The sequence below is a fragment of the Anas platyrhynchos genome, chromosome 2 (assembly GCF_047663525.1).
Source record: "Anas platyrhynchos isolate ZD024472 breed Pekin duck chromosome 2, IASCAAS_PekinDuck_T2T, whole genome shotgun sequence".
Lineage (NCBI taxonomy): Eukaryota > Metazoa > Chordata > Aves > Anseriformes > Anatidae > Anas > Anas platyrhynchos.
This window is the reverse complement of record NC_092588.1, coordinates 20,334,115-20,358,185: the sequence shown is the minus strand read 5'-3', so window position 1 is coordinate 20,358,185 and position 24,071 is coordinate 20,334,115. Positions and strand designations below refer to the sequence as shown.

The following is a 24,071-nucleotide window of genomic DNA, read 5'->3' as shown; positions in this document are numbered from 1 at the left end:
CTGGCATGATGCTAGAACAGCAGCACAGCCAGGGAAGGGAATTGGACTCCCACATTTACAATGGCTAAAATCACAGATTCAGTAAAGCTCAAAAGGAGCTGAAACTGAATAAACCCTGCTTCATGCCCTTACACACATGGAGGTGTCTTCCCTCTCAGCCATACCTCTGGCAAATGGGGCCAAGGTGCAGGAGGAAAGCTGCTGCTCACAGCTGGGAGGACATGGATGGCACTATGAGACATAAAGAATGACTGACTTTGTTTACTGGGTGTGCCAAATCTTTCTCAGAACACATCTCAAGCTGCAGTACTACACTACAATCAGGGAGTAAATCAGGACACCCTGACTGTGAGCAAGGCTACCAAATGCCTGGGTTTTGCCCAGACTTGTCTTCTTTCCAGCCCTCAAGATCTTTCTGGGTGAATTTCTGGCATATAAAAACCCTTTGATGATAAAATTGTTGGTCCTACTGTACTTTGTTGTCACAAAGTGTCATTGGACTGATGCTTCTTTTGGTGGCTGATACACAGCAAAAAGGTCATATTCTCTGTGTTTGGCAACACAGATCCTAATCCTAATCTTAACACTCGTTTATCAATTTTCTTCTTTGGACAAAAGACCAAGCATCGAATGCAGTGGTTAACAAAGAGGAAAATGAAAATGATTCAGCTGTAAACTGGGAATGGGTGTACAGCTGGACCAAGGATAACCCCAGGCTGCTATTTGAATTATCCAACAGCTCTGGGCAGTGCCACAACCCTACTTCTGGATGTATTATATCATCCTGGTACAGGAGCTACCTTTGAACTACTCTTAAACTAAATGCAGATCAATAGTCATGGATTAGTCAACCTAATCTAACATTTTTGTAGATGGTCCCAGTGTTGAAATCATTAAAACCACTGTGTATGCCCTGAACACTCACAGCACATCTGAACATTAAAGTAAAATGAGAGAGCAACTGCCCCAAACACAGGGTCTGCCTACAGCACATTGATGAGCCCTCTGTTTGGCACTAAGGGGCACACATTGACAAGAGACTGCTACGTAGCTGGGGAGCATGCCATTTATCCACATAGAGGAGGAAACCCTTGAAAAACCTTATATACAGCCAGCAAAATACACAGAGCTACTGTAGGGTTTTAAACTATCAACATTTTTTTTTTTTTTTCCTGGTTGCACTGCAAGCATGTTTCTTGGAATTATTAGTACCAGGACAGTAAGGCAGAATGTGTCAATATACCTGTTCTTCCATAGTAAGGACTGCCAATAAATATAATTTCTACATAAACAAATCTTATGGAAAAAGGGGTAATTTTGTCCTCTCCCTTGGTTATGATCATTTGCACCAACGACTACAGCATTTTAAAAAATGTCTTTCTTTTATTATTATGTTGTGCTAGACATAACACTGTCAAAAATGTGGTCTAAATTAGGCATCCCATTTTCAAGTCCAGCTACTTAAACTTCATTGTACAAATAGGACTGAGGTCAGCAAAACTTCTCACTGGCCCCAGTCAATTAGCATCAGTGATGATGAGAAATATCAGTTCTCCAGAAAATTATGGCTCCATCAAAATCATCCAGATTTGTCACTAATTAAAAATGGCAATGGTTGTTTTAATGCTTTGATTTCTGAATGTTAAAAGCAATATAAATGAGATATTTGCAGAACTATTACTCAGTACTTAATTAGCACTAGGCTGCTGTCCATCAGTTTACTATTTTATTAATAATTACCACATGCATGATTAGAGTTAAAAATTTATCTCTACATTTGCAGCTTTGTCTTGGGTTTGATAAACTGATTTACAAAAGGCCCATAGCATATCATCAGTGTAAAAGCCTCCTATGCCCTAAGCTCAGTGAGATTATTTTTAAACCCCTGAGAGCTTTTGTTGGTTAGCTGTGAGAGAGTGTGGGAGGACAGGACCAAGTGTACAATTTTGGAGAATACAGCTGCCATTAGTTAAGCACAGAGCATGAATTAAAGTGTCTGCACTGCTGAAAATGTTCAGAGCCTTTAAAAAAGCCTCCATTTTATATCAGTCAATTTAAATACATTAGTTTTGAGATTTTTTTGGCAATTTTTCATCACAGGAACTCAAGATATTTTATGCTCTTTCATATAGAAAAAACATTGGAATATGCTAAATATGTTTTATATTTATATATATTCTATATAAAAGCTATCTTCAGAATACATAGACTGCAAAAACAGCCAAAGTTAAATGTGTCTGCACAACCTCTTGCATATTCATTACATGTAGGCTTTTTGAACACTTACTTTCATGCAACTGCCTATGGAATATTTTAAACCTGTTTTCACTGGAAAAGCCTCCTTGTTATATAGGAACAACCACCCTAAAATAAGCTTTATCCATTTTTGCAAATCAGCCCTGCAAGTTGAATGTGCTGTCATTTTCCCAGCTGTTTGTTGCCTGATCTTTGCTGGGAGCCGTTGCCATCCCCATTCTAAAGGTAGGAAAAGCAGGGAATCTTCTCCTTCTCTGCTTGCTTCCAGAATGGGCGGTGGATTCAGTCCCCCCAGGGCTCCATTTCAGCACATTCAGCTGGAGCAGAACTGGAGGCATGGTTCCTGTCACCTGCAAGGGGACAGACAAATGATGAGCAGCTTGGGGACAATAATATCTGCAGTAAGTACATCCCAGCTTGGACAAGGATGGCTGTCCACAGCCTCGCTTACACCAGCAAAATAGTGTTTTTGCTGATGTGGTTGCTACCAATTCCCAGAACAGAATTAAGGAGTGCAAAACTTGTTCATCTGCTTTCTTTCCTTTTTTTTTTTTTTTTTTTAACCTCATCTATCCTTGGAGTCTTTGCCTGTATGAAACAAAAAATGACAGAGAAATACCAAGAGATTTAAGATCAAGACCTGACATTAGACCTTTTGCCTTGAAGAGCATTCAGAATTTTGAAAGGGATTACCATATAGATCACAGGTCTGCATTTAATAATCAGTCCTTCTCAGAAGCAGTGATAAAGATGTGGACCACAGGCCTGCACGTAATAGTAAATCCTGATAAAAAAAAAAAAAAAAAGAAGGAAAAAAAAAGAAGAAAAAAAAATCCAGTCATGAGGCAAAGCTAACAATTTACTTCTACTTTGACATGATGGGTATTCATTTTTGTCCCATATAGCGTCCTGGGAGTGCACATGCTTCCTTTGATTACCACTTTAAAGATATGGTCTGCAGAGTTGTGTGGTGTAAGCAGCATCCCAGAAAAATTGCAGTTCCCATTTCTGAAATTCTCTTAGTAAAATTCTTAGACCCTGTTTAATAGTAGAGTCAAGAGCTAGAAATCACACACTTGGTATCATTTTTTACCCCAGTGACTTGAGTGATTAGCTTTCACAGTAGATAGGCATACCACAAATCTTTTCATATTTCTAATATTAATGTTCTTTACAGTCAATAAGTTCACCTTGCACAATTCTGAGTCATTATATTCACCTCTTCATAAAGAATGACTCAAATTAGATAGTATGGTTCCGTAGTTTGATACCTACATTAAGAAGGTAGACAACCCTCGTTCTTCCATCATAACGATTTTTTATTTGAGACATATGTGAACAACTTTGAATAAATCTTTATCTCCTGACCTTGATTATAGGACAAAAAATATATGTATATATATATAACCAGCTACTCCTCTGTGACCCATTATAATCATTTTCAACTTGGCTAATGTTAGTTGCTCACCTTGAATGTACATTTCCACTGCTCCAATAGACATTGTATCCTCAGGGAATTAAAACTTCTCTTTAGGTAAGAAGAAAAATTCTCATTCAGATTTTCTGCAAATTCCTCGCTGCCTTGACAGATGCAAGGAGAAACGCTTTTGGAAAGTAAAATATTAGAGTTCCAGCATGCCTGCTCCATCCTTCCAACCTTTCAGTCATTTCCATGAGAGACAGAGGAATTTGATCTCCACAATCTATCCATATTTTGTCCTTTCTTTGGAGCTGGCCAGCAAACTGGGTAAATTAACATAAATGGCAAGAGAGGCTGGACATCTGGGGAATGACACTAAATTCATTTTACGTAAACTCCAAGTAACCAGATGGCAAATGATTCAAAGGCCTATCTTCAAGAACCAGCTGTATAGTCCAGTTACTAGACTGGTGTTACAAGTCAGCTTTGCAGCAAGAAATTACACCTACCACATTGCCAATGATCTTGCATTAAAAATAAGTTAAAATGAGGATTGCCACACTATAGGAAATTTATAAGGAGCTTATCTGTTAATTAGGTATAGGCTATCAACAGTTAATTGTATAAAGATAGTACTTAACAAGAAACTGGTTACTACAGTGTACATATGTTACTCACCTGTGCAGTCTGTATATTCAAAACAGATTAATGTTAATTAAATGGTCCATCAAACTGGAGTGTGCAAAATCAATGAGCACTGACAGCAATATAATAGAGATAAATCTAAAACAGTGCCAGCTATGGAAGAAGTTTAGACATTACATAGAAGCCATGGCACCCAAACTTTGATTTGGACCTCCTCACAGATTTAGTGCTTACTTTGTTCACTCTGTAGATGATGAAGACCAATTTTCAATGTTGGTGGCTTCCAGACAGATAACACACCATCTCTACTGCTCTCACACAAATTTAGGCTGATCCACCTCTCCCCCTCCTATAAAGTTAGATGAAGTGTGGCTCTTATAAAGGGATATAAACCCCATGCAAAAGATTTCTGCTGAACATCTACACTAAAGTCAAAGTGACATTTGACTAAGCAACCCCCATTGCTTAGTAAATTGTTATTTCAGCTTCTTTGCAGAATCTACAAATTTCATTAGGCCTGTTTTTATGGCATAACATTGTTCTGTTCCTAAAGAAGGAATCTTGGTCCTTCTGGAACTTCCCCTCCCCATTCTTTGTATTAATAAATGCATTAAAATGTCTTGAAACAGAGCAATGTTTTAAATGAAAACGTCATGGAGTATTAACTCCATACTTTATGAGATGCCAGTGTTTTACCTGTGTCTATTTAATACTGGTCTAACCCAGAAATCCTATCTAACAGTCTCATTTCGTTTTCCTCAGAAATTCTTGACAACAGGATGTCAAAACAGAGAGAAGACAAACTAGCATTCATAAACCAGCTCCTACCCAATATTAACTCTTTTCTTTCTGTAGCAAACCTGCTCCAAAGGTAGTACTGCGGCATAAGCAAAAACCAGAACATCCCTTGATCATGTATTGAGATAGCTACAAGACAGGGTGGAGAGAAGTAGATTAGTTATATTCAATGTGGATTTTGAATTACTTTTATTCCATTGAAACTTTTCAACCGGTTCTGCTGGAACCGGAAGGTAGCTGGAAACTTTGGCAAACAGCAAGAACCCAAACTTTTCACAAAGACATTTCTCTGTCAGGTCCTTAATCCAGGTTTAGAACTTGCCTCTTTCAATGAATGACTACCGTCAGGCAGAGGGGAAGAGAAAACTCCTAAAACTTTACAGATACTGAAATGAATGATGTCTGGTTTGTGAATCAATTCTGTTTTACTTATTTAGAGAGGTGCAAGCTCATCTGAAGCTTCTTTGTACAGATCATTTGTGTATCATCCCTCTGCTGTTAATTACCCAATATCTAAAAGGGAATGAGCTCACCTGACATCTTTTCCTGGGGGTTTTTATAGTATCTCTTTCCTCTGTCCAGTCACCTATGGTCACAATGTAATTACCCCCTAGGGCTGATTTCCAGAAGGATAATGAGCTCAAATGTGATTAAGAAGAGAATCCACATCTATATATGCTTGCACAAAAGCAATATGATTTCATTTCTATGATAAGCCAAAAAATGAAGCGCTTCTTAGATATTGGTCCTACAGTCAGAATCTGAGGGAAATGTTAGCCAGCTAATTTCAATTGACTGCTTTAACTGCTTTGATCACCAAAATGAAATAAATAAATATATATATTTTCTCAAGAAACACAATTCAATAAGGTGTTAGAGGAAGATTTATGGAAGTGCATCTACATCGTGGAAACAAGCAGCACATCCTAGACAAAAGGATAAGAAAAGATTATTTTAGTCACTCAGTCTCATCAATGACACTATACATGACAAGCAGTTCTCTGTCATTCACATAAAAGCCTGATATAGCTTGTGTACCCGACATTTCAAGGTGCCATCGCTGTCTTTTGGGATTTTCTCTTTCTTTCTTTGTCTTCCTGAGCATCTTTTCTTCCTTTTAGGATGTTCAGAGACTTCCATGACTATTCATTCAAAGGTTTTCTAAGTCCCAATATTTTTGTTAGTTTTGTTCCATGAACAGACTAAATACCAAAACATTTTGAGAAATTGTTTGAAATGTTTTGGAATATCAAAAAAGGTCTTTTTTTTTTTTTTTTTTCCCTCAAACCAGAATTAAATATTCCAGCATTTTCATATAGACACATTTCATTTTCTTTCATTAAACTGAACTGAATATAGTTTATTGAAGGCCACATGATGTTGCAGCTAACGTAACGCTGAAGCACCTCTTGGGACCTGTCATTAAAGAGCCCTCCCTCTTGCCTTAGGCTTAGGCAGCCTTTCCTGCAGCATAGGATTGGCGTGACAGTGTGCCATAATACATCATGAGAGAGATGCAGAAGAAGCTCAGACCACAGAGGAGAGGAGTGCCACAAAACATTTGCAGAAATCCATGAAACCATCCATAACACTTGGAGGCTGAACTGACTTCAGTGAAAAAGTTTTAATGCAGTTCAGAAAATTTTAATTTAGATCAGATGTATTCAAGACAAGGTCATTTTTAGGTTTCTTAAAAAACTGAAGTAGTGGTGTTTGAAAAGCGATGGTTTTGAGGAGAAATACAACTGTGGCTATTCCTCTACTATGCACAGAAATATGATCTGGGGAACAGGACTTGCTGACAGGCAGTCCATACATTCACATGGCTGGAAGGAAGATTTCTGTAACAGGTTTGCCTCTAAATTCTGCTCTGCTATGGCTGCACATGGCAGCAAGCCCTTCTGGGATTGAATCAAACAAAAACTTTTCTATTCACCCTTAAAGCTCACAAAAGCCTGCACTGTACCTGAAGAGAGGTGTCAAGATACTTTGTATGTGAAGCTTATTTTTGAGTCAACTGTTCTGAGATTCACATAAAAAATACAACACATCGGTCCTTAGTTCCCAAGTTTGGCAGCTTGTGATGCTTCAAAAGGCCAACGTCAATTGTGACTATGTTTAACTGAGCCAGTAAAGGGCAATGATGGAAATTTTTACTTAGGATAGTCCCAGTTAAAGTTGTAAGTTCTTGCCTCCAGTCCAGCAACATTTTTTCTGCCTGCATCACATGAACTAATGAATGCCACCTCTGACCATTTCCATTAATTGGGGATGTGCTTACAGCATGTATCTACCAGCCATGACTTCCAACACACCTTCAGTTGTCAGTGGACCAAAAAGACCAGCACAGAATTTGACCACTTGGCACTTTCAGTGACTTATCTCCAAGACAGACCGCAGCTGTATGACTAGGAGGCATGAAAGGAAGGGGAGTGCTGCTGCAGAGGGGTGCTGATGTACACCCAGCTGACAGGAGGGCCCTGGGACACCAGGAGAGCAGAGGGGGATGAGAATTGTCAGCGGAGGGAGATGGGGCAGTGAGGGGCAGTATAGGGGGCTGGGAGGCCTGGCTCAGGGAGGCTGCAAAGGGAGCAAGATTATTGTGTCTCCTTTTTATCTCTCTGTCACATCTGGAAAATAAATCACATGAACAAATAAAGGCTGAATTTAACTGACAGTGCTGTGCTAGAACTGTCGAAATTGCTAAGAAACAGAGGACTGTAAATCCCAATCAATCAGGCTCCCCATGCAACCAGACAGCTCACATCAGAGGTCCAGGATGCTGCTTGCCTGGACTAATGTGCCAGCTTGCTCTCCTTCCTGCAGCACTGGAAGGAAGCTGAGTCTGAGTTATTCACACTCACAAAATACCGAATTAAAGATCCTTTCAATTCCTTGGAATAACAACAAGATATAATCCTTAGGATATGAAGCTGAAACATGATCATCTATGCAACAGACAAATTCCTGGACGAGTGTAATCTTGCCTTCTGAAGAAAACCATCTTTTACTGAACTTCTTGAACCCACAAATTGTCACATACTGGCTTGTAAGTGATTCATGTTTCATTGTGCTGCCAAACTACAGTACTGATGGGAATCCAAAGGTTAATCACAGCACTTGAAAAGAATAACTCTGTTTTATTGATGGCATAGTGTTTCGGGAAATATATATTTATCTATTAGTATGCATATTAAACTACTGACAAGTTTGCATATTATTATGAGAATTATCAATACATATCACACATTATTTTAATTATCAAAATATTTATGATGACAGAAGCTTCACTAAAAAAAAATAAATCCTGAAACTTGCATTGTTTTATTATGCCCCAGAGGCGAAAAGGACACAGTGGAATTCAGGCTTTCCTTTGGCCCGATTCATTTCTTTATTGGACTCAGAAGTAGGAAACAAGCTGTCTGAAAAATCAGGCCATGGAGAGTATTTTATAGCAATGTGGAGTTTCATTTTCTTTATGAAACTCTTTTCTTTGCTGGCATTTTAACTATATTTGACATTTCCATAACACTTTCCACCTTTAAATCTCAGACTAATCAAGAGTTTGTTATTATGAGAATTACATTTTCTTTTAAACAAAAACAAAAACAAAACATTACCTTACTGAAACCTTAATTTTTATGCAGCTGTACTAGTTTGTACAAAATTATTTCAGAAAAAAAAAAAAAAAAAAAAAAACACACACACACATTTTAAAATAGGTCAAAATTGCTTATAGAGAGTTTATAAATGGCTTATAAGAGTTTATAAATTTTTGTTTGTTTGTTTCAAAATCTGTGTGGAAAAATGCTTATTAATGAAATGGAATTCAATTATTAATGAAATGGAAAAAAATAAAAGAAACGTCTTAGAAAAAACACCACTCTTTAAAGTTTCTAATATATCTTGGAACAAGAGCCCTGCATTTTGAACTATTCTTATTTTGTTCATATGCATATGACTGAAAAGTGATGATATTTTGACTAAAGTTCAAAGATGGGCTCACCATAGTTTGGAATTGTCTTTTCCTTGCACATTTTAACAACTAAAGCTTCTACAAATTTAAATAAAAACCTAAGAATTACCCCAAATCAATATATCTTAAAAACAAGAACAACACCAAACTGCCAACAAACAACAGTTTGAATATACTAAATTAAACTTAAGGAAGACTTATAGACTAAAGTTAGAATCATAAAAAATAAATTGAACCACTTCAGCACTTCATTCCAATGTGTTACTGAAGATTGCTTTACCACTTTGATCAGAAAACTGCTCTTATTTATTGAAACCTTCTATGAGACAACATATTTAGTAAACAAGAAACTAGTACTCAATGAAGAAAAAGGTAGACATATCAATGCTATGCCAGCATGACATCAAGAGTTTAGCTGAAGTCTGGAATGAACAGCAGCAGTTTGTCCATCTTTGATAATAGCCCTGCTGAGCTTTGGGGAAAAAAAAATAAATGTTTTTCACTGTTTGACCCATAAAAAGTAAAGTAAATTTATATTCAGTTAGCTCTAATTGCTAGCAGAAATGTCAGCAACTTAAACCAATTCTGAGGTGACTTACAAAGACGCTCAGCCCACACAAACTCTTAGATTTTTTTGGAAGTAGTCTTTGTTCTCTGAAATGTTGACTCTCCCCTAGCAGGGTATAACTTTCTAATCTCTTTCTGAACCAGCTTAAATGTGTTCATAATGCCCCATAATTTTAAGAAATAATTCTTTGTCCTAAAAAGATGAGAAGATTCAGGTGTCAGCCTCTAGGGACCCATGAAAACATATTATTATATTCAGGAAAAATATCCATAATCTTACACACAGAGAAAAAGCCTTAGAAGGGATTAGGAAATACCAGTGTTCTTTGCCAGTAAGTACATAATTCATTCAATTTAGTTACTGCTAATCTTTTTTCTTTACTTTTTTAGAACTGACCTGATGTGTCAAATTTACATACATTTCAATAGAAGTGCAATTCCTAGTCATACAGAAAAAGATTAGCTATATGGTATGGTCCTTAAGAGTTGCAAACTCCTTTTAAGTCCTACAAAGCAATAGTTTATAACTGTGCTAAGTGTTCTTTGTATATAATTGCTAATAAGAACATTAGCACTCTTCCTACAATAACAGTATCAATTAATCTTTTACATTAAAGATAACTTGAAGTTAATGTATCATAACATCAGCAGTGCTAATTCCAGAAAAAAAAAAGCAAACTATGTATTTATTTTAAAAAAGAGACTAAAATAATTTTGTTTTACAACAATGTCCTTATGCATATGGTTATCATTATTAACTTTCTTTAAATCACCTTTTTGCCAGACATTCTCACCAGGGGAATGGTAGTAAACCAATCCATCACTTTCAAGGAAGTGTTACCTTTTAGGGTATGTGCACAGCCACAACAGGAAATATCTATTTAAAAAATATATAAATAAAGAAAGAAAGAAAATGCTCGAGACAAGCAAAGAACAACCTAAAGCTGGATTGCCATGTGATTAAGGACTTGGGTTTACAATTAGAAATCCCAGACTCAATTATTGTATTTACTAATTCACTTCATGTTTCTGTGCCATAACTCAGCATTTGTCAGATAAAAAGAAAACACCTTGCTACTTCAGCAGCTAATATGTTGGAAGGGACTGTGCTCCTGTACTGTTGCTACACAACAGTATCCTGGTGTGAATGGAGATTAGGCACTGTGGTAGCACACAGTAAAGCCCCCACAGAAAGATTTATACAGGCTTTAAGATTTCAAGAAGGAATTGTTAACAGATAGGTAGGCTATGCCACAGCGAAATGTAAATGAACCAGCTACAGAAGCATGAGAGACTAAATTTAAGGTCATGGAGTGAGGCACAAAGAAGTTTTGGAACCAGAGCAGAGGTACCATAAGGGTTTTAAAGCCACCAGAGCAAAGGCTATAGGTCATCATTTTGGACTGAGATTTGCACCTCCTAGTCATAAAAAAGGAAAAGATGAGTAGAAGATTGTTAAAGAACTTGAAATTACTTCAAGTCTTACAAGGCAGCACTGAATATTTTCTGGCTTCTTTTTTTCTCTTTCTTTATTTTTTTTTCCTATGCTTTGTTTCCTTTGGTGTATTTCAGAAGGCAGTAAGGATGAAACACCCCATGGCTACTGACCTCGTGGGAATGGGTAATGCATGCTATTTCCCAGTTCTGTGGGAATTCATCAGCCCCCTTCTCTACCAGTTGAAAATCATTATGCACATCCTATTTTTAGTTCACATGGTATTTGTTTGTCTTTTTTCTGTATGTCCTCCTTCCCACCAGACTAGGAATGTTACTGTGGGAAATTATACTCTTGTTTGATACATATTAATTCTGCATTTGATTGTTAAGTAGTGACAAAACCTTCCAGATTAAAAGACTCCAACCACTGTAACAATCCTTTTTTTTTTTTTTTTTTTTTCTCCTTTCCTATGGACAAGACAATAGAATACCCTTGAATAAATGGCCACATAAAAACTTGTAGATCTATTAAAATGGTTTAGATTTATTAAAAAAAAAAAAAAAAAAACAAAACTTAAATGTGGTAGAGAACCACAATATCCCAGGATAGCTGAGGTTGGCGGGGACCTCTGGAGGCCACCTGGTGCCACCCGTGCCCAAGCAGGGACACCCAGAGCAGGGTGCCCAGCACCATGTCCAGGAGGCTGCTGAAGGACTCCAAGGAGGAGACCCCACAGCCTCTGGGCAGTCTGTGCCAGGGCTCCGTCACCCGCACAGCACAGAAGGGCTCCTGGTGCTCAGGGGGAGCCTCCTGGGGGCCAGGTTGTGCCCAGGGCCTCCTGTCCTGGCACTGGGCACCACTGACACAGCCTGGCTCCGTCCTCTCTGCACCCTCCTTTCAGGTATTGAGACACATTGAAAAGATCCCCCTGTGAGCCTCCTCTTCTCCAGGCTGAGCAGTCCCAACTCTCTCAGCCTCTCCTCATGGGAGGGGTGCTCCAGTCCTTTGATCATCTTAGTGGCCCTCCACTGAACTCTTTTCAGGGTCCACAACATTTGTTTGTTTTCCCTCACTGTTCAAGCAACAACAAAGAAATGATAAAGCAAACTACGCATCTGTATTCAGTTTCTAGACTGAATTTTGTCAAGCATGAGCTACAGGCTACCAGTCACATCTTCATCTGCCACACTGAAAACCCCTCATTTATCAATTTCTAATCATAGTCCAGGACCAAGTCAGCCCTCAGTTGTTCCTCTGTCATGCTAAAATGAATGACATCCAGAAATCTCACAGTGAACGACTGATTAAAGTTTTAGAGTTTTCCAGGCTTTTCTCTAAACCTTCATTTAACAGGGGGAAGAACACAGCCCTGAGACATGTGCATGGCATTCCAGCTATGTCCTGTGTGTCTGGTCCTCCCAGATCCCATCCGCCTTCCTCAGTCCTCCAAACAAAACAGACCAAATCTGCCAAGGTCTCAGCAGCTGCATGCCGAGGCCCTACAGCCACTCTTCCAAAGTCCCCATTGCTGGTCCCATCCTCCTGTTCCTTCAGGGAGAGCCACCAGGCTGTGCTACATTCTGCGGTCGAGGTCCCCCCAGGGGAAGGTGTGCCATTTAGTGTGTCAGCTTCCCTCAGGACTGCCACAGCTCGTCACTTCCAGAGCTTAATTGCTCTGGACATTGTAGGATTGTAGAGCTTAATTGCTCTCCACATTGTAGGATACAGGTAGGATACGCTGAACTACAGTATACAGAAAAATAGAAGTTGTTGTGTGGCCAAAAGTTCTTAGCTATGTGATAACACCACTCAGGACTTGTGTCGTGTTATTTATAGCTTCTCCTATTCTCTTACTCCCCCCTTTCTCAGTTAACAAATCCCAGATATGTTTGGATAAGTCCTTCAAAACTGTAAATTTAAAGAGCAGTTACAATAGAGAGCAAATATTTACAATTGCCATGGAAAATAACTATACTCTATGCCATGCTCTGTCATTCTAAATTTTTTTAGGCCTGACTGGCTGAGCAACCAAGGTAATTGCATTCAAAATACACCTAACAGAAGTCAAGTAACTAGTCCTTCTTAGGCTACAAAGACATGAAGAAGATGAAATGCAGCATTGAGTCGAGTAAATTCAAGGATCCCAAGGCATTGGGTTGTTCTTTCCACACCCTGGCTGGGTGACACAGCCCTGCCAGCAGCGGCCATATAGTGAGTGCTGAGTGAAACCTTGCTTCCTCAAGATCAGGAGGAATTTGTCATTACCTTCTAAATAGAGACAGCAAAATTCTTTCCATGGAATTCTGAAAAGGATGAAAGAGGGTCATGGTAAAGCCAGATTTCTACTTCAGTCCCCTACTCCAAACCTTGCAAAAAACCATACTACATTAATTCGAATGGTTAAGCCCTCCATTAATTATGGAAAGTTGTTTGCATACACTTTTGCAGGACCATCTGAAGCATCTATGTAGCTTTTAATCATTCAGTTGTGCAAATGCTGTCCAAAACCACATGTAAAATATTATCACATTAGTATTCTATGGGCCTCTATTTTTTTTTAATCACTGATAAAAAGGTCATTTATCTACTTTAACGGAGAATTTGGAAGTTTAAAAACTTATTGTGAATTGTTGCAAATGTTCTCTAGAGCACAAAATGTTGAAGATGAGTATATTTACTTTGTGTAGTTGGTCTTTGAGACAGAATTAGAAAGCAGTTTAATCCGTGAGTTTGCTCTCAGCAAGGAGGGAGCTTTGAGGAAGTCTATCTCTGTCTCCAGACCTAGGATTTGGATTTTATCATCTATTAATAATAGGCCATGATCGTGGAGTCATTAACAAGGTAGATGTTAATTGCCTTTCTTTCCCACTAGCCTGAACAGGTAAGAGAAAAGTTGATTGCATATAGAATCATAGAATCATGGTTCTATATGCTTGGGTTAGAAAGGACCTTCAAGATCATCTAGTTCCACGCCCCCTGCCATGGGCAGGGACACCACCCATTGGATCAGGTTGCCCAAAGCCCCATCCAGCCTGACCTTGAAAACCTCCAGGAATGGGGCAGCCACAGATTCTCTGGGCAACCTGTGCCACTGCCTCACCAACCTCTGAGTGAAGAATTTCCTCCTATCATCTGATCTAACTCTCCTCTCTTTTAGTTTAAAACTATTTCCGCTTGTCCTATCACTTTCTGCCTGAGTAAAAAGTCACTCTTGATCTTTTTATTTTTTTTTCTTATAAGCCCCCTTTAAATATTGAAAGGCCGCATTGAGATCTGTCAAGAGCCTTCTCTTCACCAGGCTGAATATCACCAGCTCTCTCAGTCTTTCTTCATAGGAGAGGTGCTCCAGCCCTCTGAGCACCTTCCTAACCTTCTCTGGACCTGCCTAACAAATCCACGTCCTTCTGAATGCAGCACTCCAGGTGGGGCCTCACAAGAGCAGAGCAGAGGGGGACAATCACCTCCCTCAACCTGCTGGCCATGCCTCTGTGGATGCAGCCCAGGATGCAGTCGGCCTTCTGGGCTGCAAGCACACATTCCTGGCTCGTGTCAAGCTTTCCATCCACCAGAACTCCCAACTACCTCTCTGCAGGGCTGCTCTCAATGAGCTCTACAAGTCTGTACTCATGTCTGGGATTGCCCTGACCCAGGTGCAGCACCTTGCACTTGGCCCTGTTGAACCTCATTAGGTTCACATGGGCCCACTTCTCATACTTGCCCATGTCCCTTTGGATGGCGTCCCTTCCTTCTGTGGTATTGACTGCACCACTCAGCTTGGTGTCATCTGCAAACTTGCTGAGGGTGCACTTGATCCCACTGTCTATGACATTGATAAAGATATTAAATAGCACTGGTCCCAAGAGAGACCCTCAAGGGACAGCATTCATCACCAGCCTGTGACATATACAATCTAACAATCTTGATAAAAGGGTAAACTGAACAAACATTTCAAATAAGCCAACATAATTATCATGATCTAATCTGCTGTAGGTTAATTCTTATTTTCAGATCAAGTCCAGTGTTAGCTTTTATACTTGTTACGTTATACAATTCAAGGGGTCATTCACCTAGCTGCTAATACTTGTCAAAAAACACATTTTTTAAAATTAACAAACACTGGTTTTCATCCTTAAAAAACAGAATCTTTAGGATTTATTTAGTATTTCTAATGCTGGATAAAATCTGGACATGTTGCAGTTCTGAAATCCCTAAAATGCTGCTTCCCAGGCAAATGAAGCCACACAGGAAACCTTGTGAGGTCATCAGCAATGAATGTTCACTGTTGGAGAAGGTGGAGAAGAATAAAAGAGATTTTAATAATGAAGTGTGTAGTTATACTTCACAGAGAAAACTTAGATGCATTGGTAAAACTGAATTTTGCTACTCCATCAATTGAAAGACATGGATTTCACCATGGGAAAAGGCAGAAATGACATGGAAAGCCAGTGAAGGTACAAGGTTTGCTGGGTTTGCTGCTGTCAGAGAGGAGGAGTGGGCATGCCTGCTGGGCCTGGCTGCCTACATGCACCCTCATCCTCACGCAGCAGCTCCACTGCCAGTGCTGCCTTTCCCAGTTTTGCAGGCTAAGCAGGAGAACCACAGCCTTCTCAAAGACCTCAGGAGTCTGCTCTCACAAGCAAGCACCAACTCTGCCCGTGCCAATGGTGTTCAGTTATCAAGATGTCCCCATGGCAGACAAGTTCCTACTCCTAGAATTGGTGCCTGGTATCACCCTTTGAATGCATAAAGCAATATTCTTGTAATCACTGCATGCATGAGCACAATAAAAAAATACAAACACGCATACTCAATATAGACGGATCCTCAATTTGCTTCCTAACAAAAGACTTGTTTCCAGTATTAAGGGCAGATACTCAGTTGCTATAAATTGCTACATGGTGCAGACACTCAGAACTCATTTGAAATTCACAGATCTATGACAATTTTCATTTTCAAGCAAATCACACATAGTAGAGCAGTGTAGCTGTAATTATTTGTATTGTGGTGTATATGGCTGGAGCAAGTAGAAGCTGTGTTATGCAAGACAACAGGCAGGCACTTGGCCAGTTGTAATCACAAGGCAAATGGACAGTGTGTACCCAGTGGATGGGACTGATAGAAATCACTGCAGGATGAAGACAGGACAGGCTAGACGATGAAGAAATGTAATACCAAGAACATGGTTTAGTATAGACTACTCAGGCGTACTTTTTATAAAAAAAAAATGAAGGTATTGGTAGCAGCAAGTGCAGTATGAGTGCTACAGCTAGCAAAATAAATACATTTAAGATGATTTTTAAGGTCTTTTTAACTGCTACATCAATTATCACATTCAATTTCTCTAAATTTGCTCACTCATAACTATAATTACTTTCTAAAATCTCTGCACAAGGAAGTCCAATTGTTTATAAAACCACACATATGTGGTGGTGAAATGGAGATGCACAAAGTTAGGTAACTGAGGTATTTGGGCAGACTAACTTCAAAAATATATTTGGGTTCATCTTGCTTACTCAACTACCTTTACTCAGACTCCCTTTCCCTTATTAAGTTTCACCTTACCAGGGACCAGAAGTGGTCCCATTTGGCAGAACTTGAAAAAACCCATATTATCAACAGTGAGGAACAAATGGTCAAAGGAGTGGAAGAAGCCTTATGTGACGTCCTTGGGGTGCCATACATGCTGTGTGTCCTCACACAAACATAACTAAGTCTTAAAGACACTCTGTGAATAGTTTTCAAACAAAAACAAATGCAAACTGAGAAGGTTATGCATTATCAGTGTAATGATGGTATATATTCACTGTAGAAGCTGGAAAATGTTTGTTATTTTAAATAAAAAATAGTGTTTACATTTTGAAGTAGAATGAAATAGGAAAGGATTCCAGGTATATAACTCAGTCTTGTATTGGTGTTGGCTTGAGACATCTCAATCTTTTCAACAGAAGTAGTTATTAATTAAGAACACTAATTTCCTGGACTTGTTCAGACTACACCGTTGATTAAACATCCTCAGGACCCAGAAAGAATAAAAAATTAACGTGTTATGACTTGTCACTTATACAAACATGACTTTTAGCTAACAGGAAAGTCTTTGAGCTACAGAAGTACATGCTGCATTCCTACAAAACACGAACCACATGGTGAATCGCCTCCACTTACAAAAAAAGGCAGCAGAATTGGATATAACTAGTCATTTGTTTTTTTCACTGCTTAAATCATAACTTCTTAATAGCCAAGAGGAAAAGTAGGGATATTACAAGCTGGTCAACACACATTTGTGCATAAACCTTTGTGCCCACACATTTATGCAAATACGACCAGCACTTGTTTTTCCGAGTGTCACTTCTTCCCCACATTGTTCTAGTTAATTCCTGCATTCGTTTCAAAGATAAATAAGTGGGAGGAAAGGAAACAAATAATAGAGGAGACAAAGACAGTCTGATTAAATAACGTATCTACCTCCTCCCCGCTACTCCATTACATCACACTCTCGGAAAAGGTTTTCTGAAAATCCATTTGTTCCAGATATCTTCTGCTTTCCAGCTAATACACACATAGCTTATTCTGCTCTCAAAACACTTCAGTCTTAATATTTTAACCCGTTCTCATCTGTACATTTGTCTGGATCCATTTGTGTAGGTTAGAAACAGCAAAGATCCAAGCAAAAATCTTTGCAGTGCTCCAAAGAGTATTCTTGCTGTGATAAGGATCTTTTCTTTCTTTATGCTGGCCATTTCTTAACCTAAGCCTGTGCTTTCTTTTTCTTGGATGCTGGTCCTGCACTGTGTACATTAAGACAAAGAAGCCTATAAGAGATCATTTATACTACCTGCAAACTCAGATGCACTAGACCACAAAATGTTCATCTGAGTCATTTCCTTTGTACTACCCTTAGAAATAAAACTTAGTCTCCTTCCTTTCTGGTTTGATCTCTTCACTACCAAAAAAGGTACAATAATTTGTTGGTCTATAATGCAGCACATGTCAAGGATTGGGACTCCATTGTGTTAGAAACTACACAAACAAGGAAGAAAAGAAAACCCTTGTTCCAGAAAGCTTTCTGTTCTGAGAATTATGTAAACTAGGTTGCAAAGCACTAATGGGATAGATTGGTAAGGCATGTGACATATCTTCCCTTGCTTTGGTCCTTACATAGAACAAGGGCCAGTCTTAGTTCACCAGCAATCAAGTTGTAAGCAGGCAGTGGGGAGTCACAGCAGAGGTAAATCTTATGGTAGATTTGAACAAGGATCTATGAATGTCTATGGAGAACACAGAAAAAGCAGAACTATATTTGCTGGAATTGCATGCAATTGCTATAAATACACAATAAGAAAGGTATTACCCTTCAAGTGACAAAGGCTGACAAAGCTTAAAGACCAGATGATGGACATGCACAAAGATTTAAGAGCTGTTCAAGCCTAGAGGCCCCATAAGCACACATCATTAAGTTATGGGTATGGAAGGAAAGAGGTGGCTGCCCATTTATGCAGATGTTTGTGACTCTACAGCCCAAGGAACCAGGTCTGCATTTACACTTGGATCAAATGGGAGTGCAGTGGAAAGCTCTAGCTGCTCTGTACAGAGCCATAACAAAATACATCAGATTCCTTGCCCCTGCAGGCTGGCAAGGTCAATGGCACAATAAAACTCAGTGGCAGCTTTTTTAGCTCATCTCCCCTTCTCTCACTCCATCAAGCCATTCGCCTTCCAGAAAACATTCGGGCAGCAACACTTGCTCCTCGCTGCCTTGTGCATTTGCTACTGCAAACATAAATAAAAGGAAGCTCTTGCACTCTGATCTCATGTGCCAGGGCTTCCCTACCCCAGCCAGGACACCAGACCAGGTGGCCTCCAGGACACAACAGCTGGTGGTGAGGCTGTGTTCTTCCATCCTGCCCGGTCATCTGCTCTCTCCCCACCTGGCTCCCCCTTTCTATTGCTACCACATGCAGAAAGCTGTAAGGAGTCAGCTGGTGTTTCCCTGGCACAGCAGGTGTTTTCTTGGAGGGGTTTCTTTTCTGTATTACAGGGAGAGCCACAAAGCATGACTAAATGGAGGGCATCACCAATGCCCATGCTGAGGCAACAGGAGCATTCAAAGGAGAAAAGAATTAGGGTGGATGAACTGCTTTTTGCTGAATGCCTCAGTAATGCCTTCCCAGGGGTGATAAGGGCCTACCTGATGGACAGCCAGAGGCAAGAAGTAATTCCACACCTCTCAACTAAAAAGCTTGGAAGATTTTATGAAAACAAGTAAACCTCAGGCTTTGTTAAAGGCAAGGACTGCCTGATCGAACCAGTGCATCTGCAGTTAAATTCACACTGCTTGCAGGCTGCAAATACAGCACAGCCACTCCTTCCTGACCATGATGGCAGCACGGCCCTGCTGCACTTGCTCAGGACCAAGAGACACACAGCCCACAGGCGGGAATTCCTGAAGAATTGTTCTGATCAGGGCTCTGTCAAAAGAAGAGAAATTAAAAATCCAGCCTGCATAAAGTTTTTGGGCAGGGAGAGAATGTGCTTGAGGTAACTTAAATGTACAGTAGCTGTGGTCTCGAAGAAGACAGCCTGTACAGAGCACCGAGGATCCGTCAGCCCATAGGGAAAGGAGAGCACAAATCCCTCCAGCTTCCAGTTCCGCCCGCGTTTCCTGGTCCCACCAGTCTCTCCCACCCCCACTTCTCCCAGTGATTCACTCACCGCTGCCCTCATTTCTCTCCTTCCCCACATCTGTGTTTCTTTGCCCTCCTGATCTACATATGCTCTGCCCCTGCTGCCTGAGGCTCCTCTGTCCCCGCCCCGTGGTCATCCCTACGCACCATTTATTTTCTTTCTGGAAACGGAGTGTTTTCTGAACTTTCCACTGCACATAAGCTACATCTCTTTTTCAGGCCCCTCCTCCTTCCCTCCCCAAATCACTTTTCCTGCAGAACATAACCAGCTTTATTTTTTTCCCCTTTTTTCTTTCTGCACAGATTACAGCTCCAGCAGCCACTGCCTTGGGGTGAGTTTCAGGGTCATTTCCACTTTCCTGTGGAAAAAGCTACCCGTCTCACAGAAAAACTGGCAGGCGAATGTATTTTGGCACCACTGCCTCACATTATAGTTTTGGTTTGCAAGTAAAGTTAACACTTCCCTGCTTAGATTACATCCCCCTTTCCTTGTTTCCTTTGTGTGTGTTTTTTCCTTTTTATTTTTATTTATTTTTATTTTTTATTAATGTTTTTCATGTTGTTCTCCCTGCAGGTCAGTGAGTGACAAGCTTTAGCTGAGTAAGCTTCAGCCATGAGGAAGCACAATCAAAACATTTATTTATTTCTCCATGTTTCTGGAAAACTGCAGTAGAATGTGACAAACCTTAACCAAAGCTATGTTCAGCAGGGGGCTTTATCACAGAAACCCTGTACTGAAATTGTACCCAGACCTCCTCGCTGCTCTGGGCATCCCTTCTCTCTTGGGCATGGGAAGCCACCAGCTGTTCTCAGAGCTCCGACCTTTCCACAGAAGTCCACCAGAGCTGGGGTTTTGCCCCAAGATGAGCTGATAAAGGTAAAGAGAAAAAGCTTGTATCCACACATGGAAGGCATAGTTGAATTTCTGCCAACTGGTAATAACTGGGAAGGTGTTAGTTGCAGGAAAATACTATCCTAGAGCTTCCTTTCTGAAGACATGGGTATAAAGAAAACAGAGCAAAAGAATGCCAGCCAAAGCATGCCATGAATCTGGCTTGTGAGTTTCAGCTCAATAATGCCTAGAAGTAAATGTCCTCTCTCTCTTTTTTTTTTTTTTTTTTTTTTTTTTTTTTTTTTTTTTTGTGTGTGTGTGTGTGTGTGTGTGTGTGTGCCTAATTTCATTTTGGATCAGACCTTTCTCTGTCTTTTGCAGAAGATACCTGTTGGAATTGCTCAGGCTGCTGTCTCAGGATTACATTGCAATTTGGTGTACTCAAGGTCAGCGGTCAGGTTGTGCTGGAGCCCACAGGCTCCCTACTAAAAAGAGAGAGCAGCAGTGCACTGCAGGACTGGTTAACAAGGTCAGTATGTTCAAGTAAAGGTCTCCTTTTCAGAAAGACTGCTTGTAACACAAGCAATCCCAAATGTTTTCTGCAAACTGAGTTTATCATAAAAGTTTGTGTCTGCATGTAAATTTGTTTCCAGTAGCTTATATGCAATAAATACTAGGATGTTAAATCACAATAAAATAAAAATTTCTTTAGTTTTTTACCAGCAGAGCCATTTAACTAGGAGCCCAAAGGAGGAGAAGAGCTTACTTAACTTCAAATAAAGGCAAATGCTGGCTGAGAACATTTGCATTGAGTAAAGAGAAATACAATGCACATAGGAAAAGCAGGACTCTATTTCCTATTTGAAAAATTTTATATAATAGTTCTGTAAAAGGACCGAGCTTAAAATTAGATATCTGTTTAGACAGATTACTTAGCACTTTGGCACAGATGTTCTGTATTTTTTATTATAGCACTTTAATTAAAGAACATCCATCAGCATTCACTCAGCGCGGCGAAGTGCCACTTTCAGCAAAGCTGCACCCGGAATGCATTTGGCCGTTTGCAACAGCAGCTCTAAATCTGATGGTGACAGCAAACGATTGCCACGAAGCCAGTTACAACCTTTTTTTCCACTACTGAGCAGAGAAGGAGGTGGAGGGGAGACACTGCTCTGCCCCACTGCCTCATCCCACTGCTTTGTGGTCTGGTCCCACCAGCTCCTGAGCAACAAGGGTGAGCTACCAGTAAGTGTTTTTTAAAGTAAAAATGGAGGAGGAGAGGAAAAAGTGACATACAATTTATTTCAGTGAAAGGAGAAATTTAAGATTATATATCCCAAGAAAAATATAGAGTTATCTAGGGAGGGTGTAGAGTAGTCCTCCAAAACTATGTGCCAGGTCCAAAACATAAATTCTTGAAACACTGGATAGGGTAGCAAGGAACCAAGGATAAAAGTTGACAAGTTTAATTCCACATCCTTGCAAAGTATTTCTGGCAATTCAGTGTGTTCATCTCACAGACTTCTTATGGAAGCCTCTTTCAAGGGCAGGAGGCCTTCTGCCCTGGGCTCTGCCTGGCCAAGACCTGCAGAAGTAACTACTGTTTGCCACAGAAATGAGATGGATGGCTTTGATTTGTAGAGATCCTATCATTTGCCTTCTATCTCTTTCTAAACGTGTTACATCCAGACCAGGAAGTTGTCAGCTGAAGTGATTCTGTCAGCCAGATTTGAGAGACTGCACATTTTATGACCATTAAAGTTTTCTGTAACTTCTCACTTGAATTTTTCCATGTCAAAGAATGTGGATTTTTTGGTTTGTCAAATTCCAAAATAAGCATCAGCAGTGATAAGAACTTGTCAGCCTGACAGGAAAAGAACTGGGATTTGTTCTCTGGGTTATTTCTGTTCTTTTATTCTAATGAATGTTTAATATAAATGCATGGACAACCTATGTCATTATTTTACAGTCGTGTTCTTTCTTATGCACTCTTGGATTTGACCCCATGGGTTTGATTTGCATTACTCACAGAATTCTTCAGAGTTCTGCAGCTGTTCAGCAGTAGAAGGAGAAATCTGTTCCCCAGAACTTACTTTTACCCCAGTGCTTATGGTACTTTCCTGGATCTTGTAAGGTGCACACTTGTTTTGGGCTGAGAGGGCCCTGAACCTCAGCTTCACCTAAGGAACGGGTGTCAACCTCAGTGGAAAATATCCATCTGGGTGTAACTGGGGAGTAGATAACCTGAAGCTGCTGTGTCCTCTTTAGATACCAGCACCATTTCAGGCATGCTTATACTCTCAGACAGCTCCAATGCAGCGCTTCATTGGGAGGCCTGTAGTTTACCCACTTGCTGGAGCTTTGGGACAACAACCCTTTTTAGCATTGTCTCTAAAACAGTTTAGTGAGTCTCTCTTTTGGCATCTGTCCTCTGTCTTTGTTTTTCTGATTTTTTTTTCTGTTCTATTTTATGTCGGTGTTGAAACAAGTATCAAAATTCTGCTAATATGCACCTTGACTCCTGCTGTATGCTTATATAACAAGAAAACCGTCAAATGTCTACTGTCTTAATCTTTGCTCTGGTTTTGAAGATGTTAAGAAATCTGAGAGACTCTGTTTTGAACTGTGTTTCTCATACTTTGATCCCTACCCTGCTGTCCATAAAAGACTTTCCGGATGAGAGGAGAAACCCCGTGTGCCCTGTTTCAAATGCTGGTGTTTACCCTTCATAACTGCATGAATCAACAAGTTGGATAAATATTTTTCCAACAGGAAGGGATGACAGAAAGATGGAAAGAACAATATGTGACAGATGTAAGTGAGTTCACTTAATGTGTTACTGGAAGTACATTACAAATACTTCAATCAGAAAAGCAGGCCAAGAGGAGAGAAGGATGGAAGTAAGAAGCACTGAGTGTTCACGGCAGAAAGACCTTTTTGAAACCTCTAGAAAGACTGAAATGATCTCTTAATTTGTGTGTATAAAGGGCAGGATATTTTCTGGTTATGTCTACCTAAAACAGGTTTTGTCAGGATCCAGGATTTTCTTCAGTTAAACATCAGTGTGGCTGTATGTTAAAATGCCATACTGCAAGAGCAGGTACAGTTTATCATCAAGTTATCTCATTAAAAAACAAGGCAGATAAGAGATCATTGGCTGCTTAATGTAGTTCAGAAATGTGATCCTACAGGAATGTGGCTATTCTGCAGAATAATTTGTGTTTCAGCCATTTTTCTTTCTTTCTTTCTTTCTTTCTTTCTTTCTTTTTTTTTTTTTTTAAATTCAAACTCACTGAGACTAGTGTCACATCTCCAACTTGCTTTGTGCCTGACGGTAGAGCTGTGCATCACCCTCCTTTCAGACCTGCTATCTCTCCTGCCTCCCAGACCTCACCACTCCATCACTTGCACAGAGTCCCTTGATTGCATGATACATGCACACTGGGATTTCTGAAATG

At 39.9% G+C, this 24,071-nt stretch overlaps 1 long non-coding RNA gene across 1 annotated transcript; it reads left to right on the top strand.

Moving 5' to 3' along the window:
• The first annotated feature begins 19,634 nt into the window (after nt 1-19,634).
• Nucleotides 19,635-23,807, top strand: LOC106019560 (uncharacterized). Its single transcript, XR_001194472.5, has 4 exons — nt 19,635-20,113; nt 20,356-20,658; nt 20,995-21,142; nt 21,586-23,807. It is a non-coding gene; the product is annotated as an uncharacterized lncRNA (long non-coding RNA).
• The last annotated feature ends 264 nt before the right edge of the window (nt 23,808-24,071 follow it).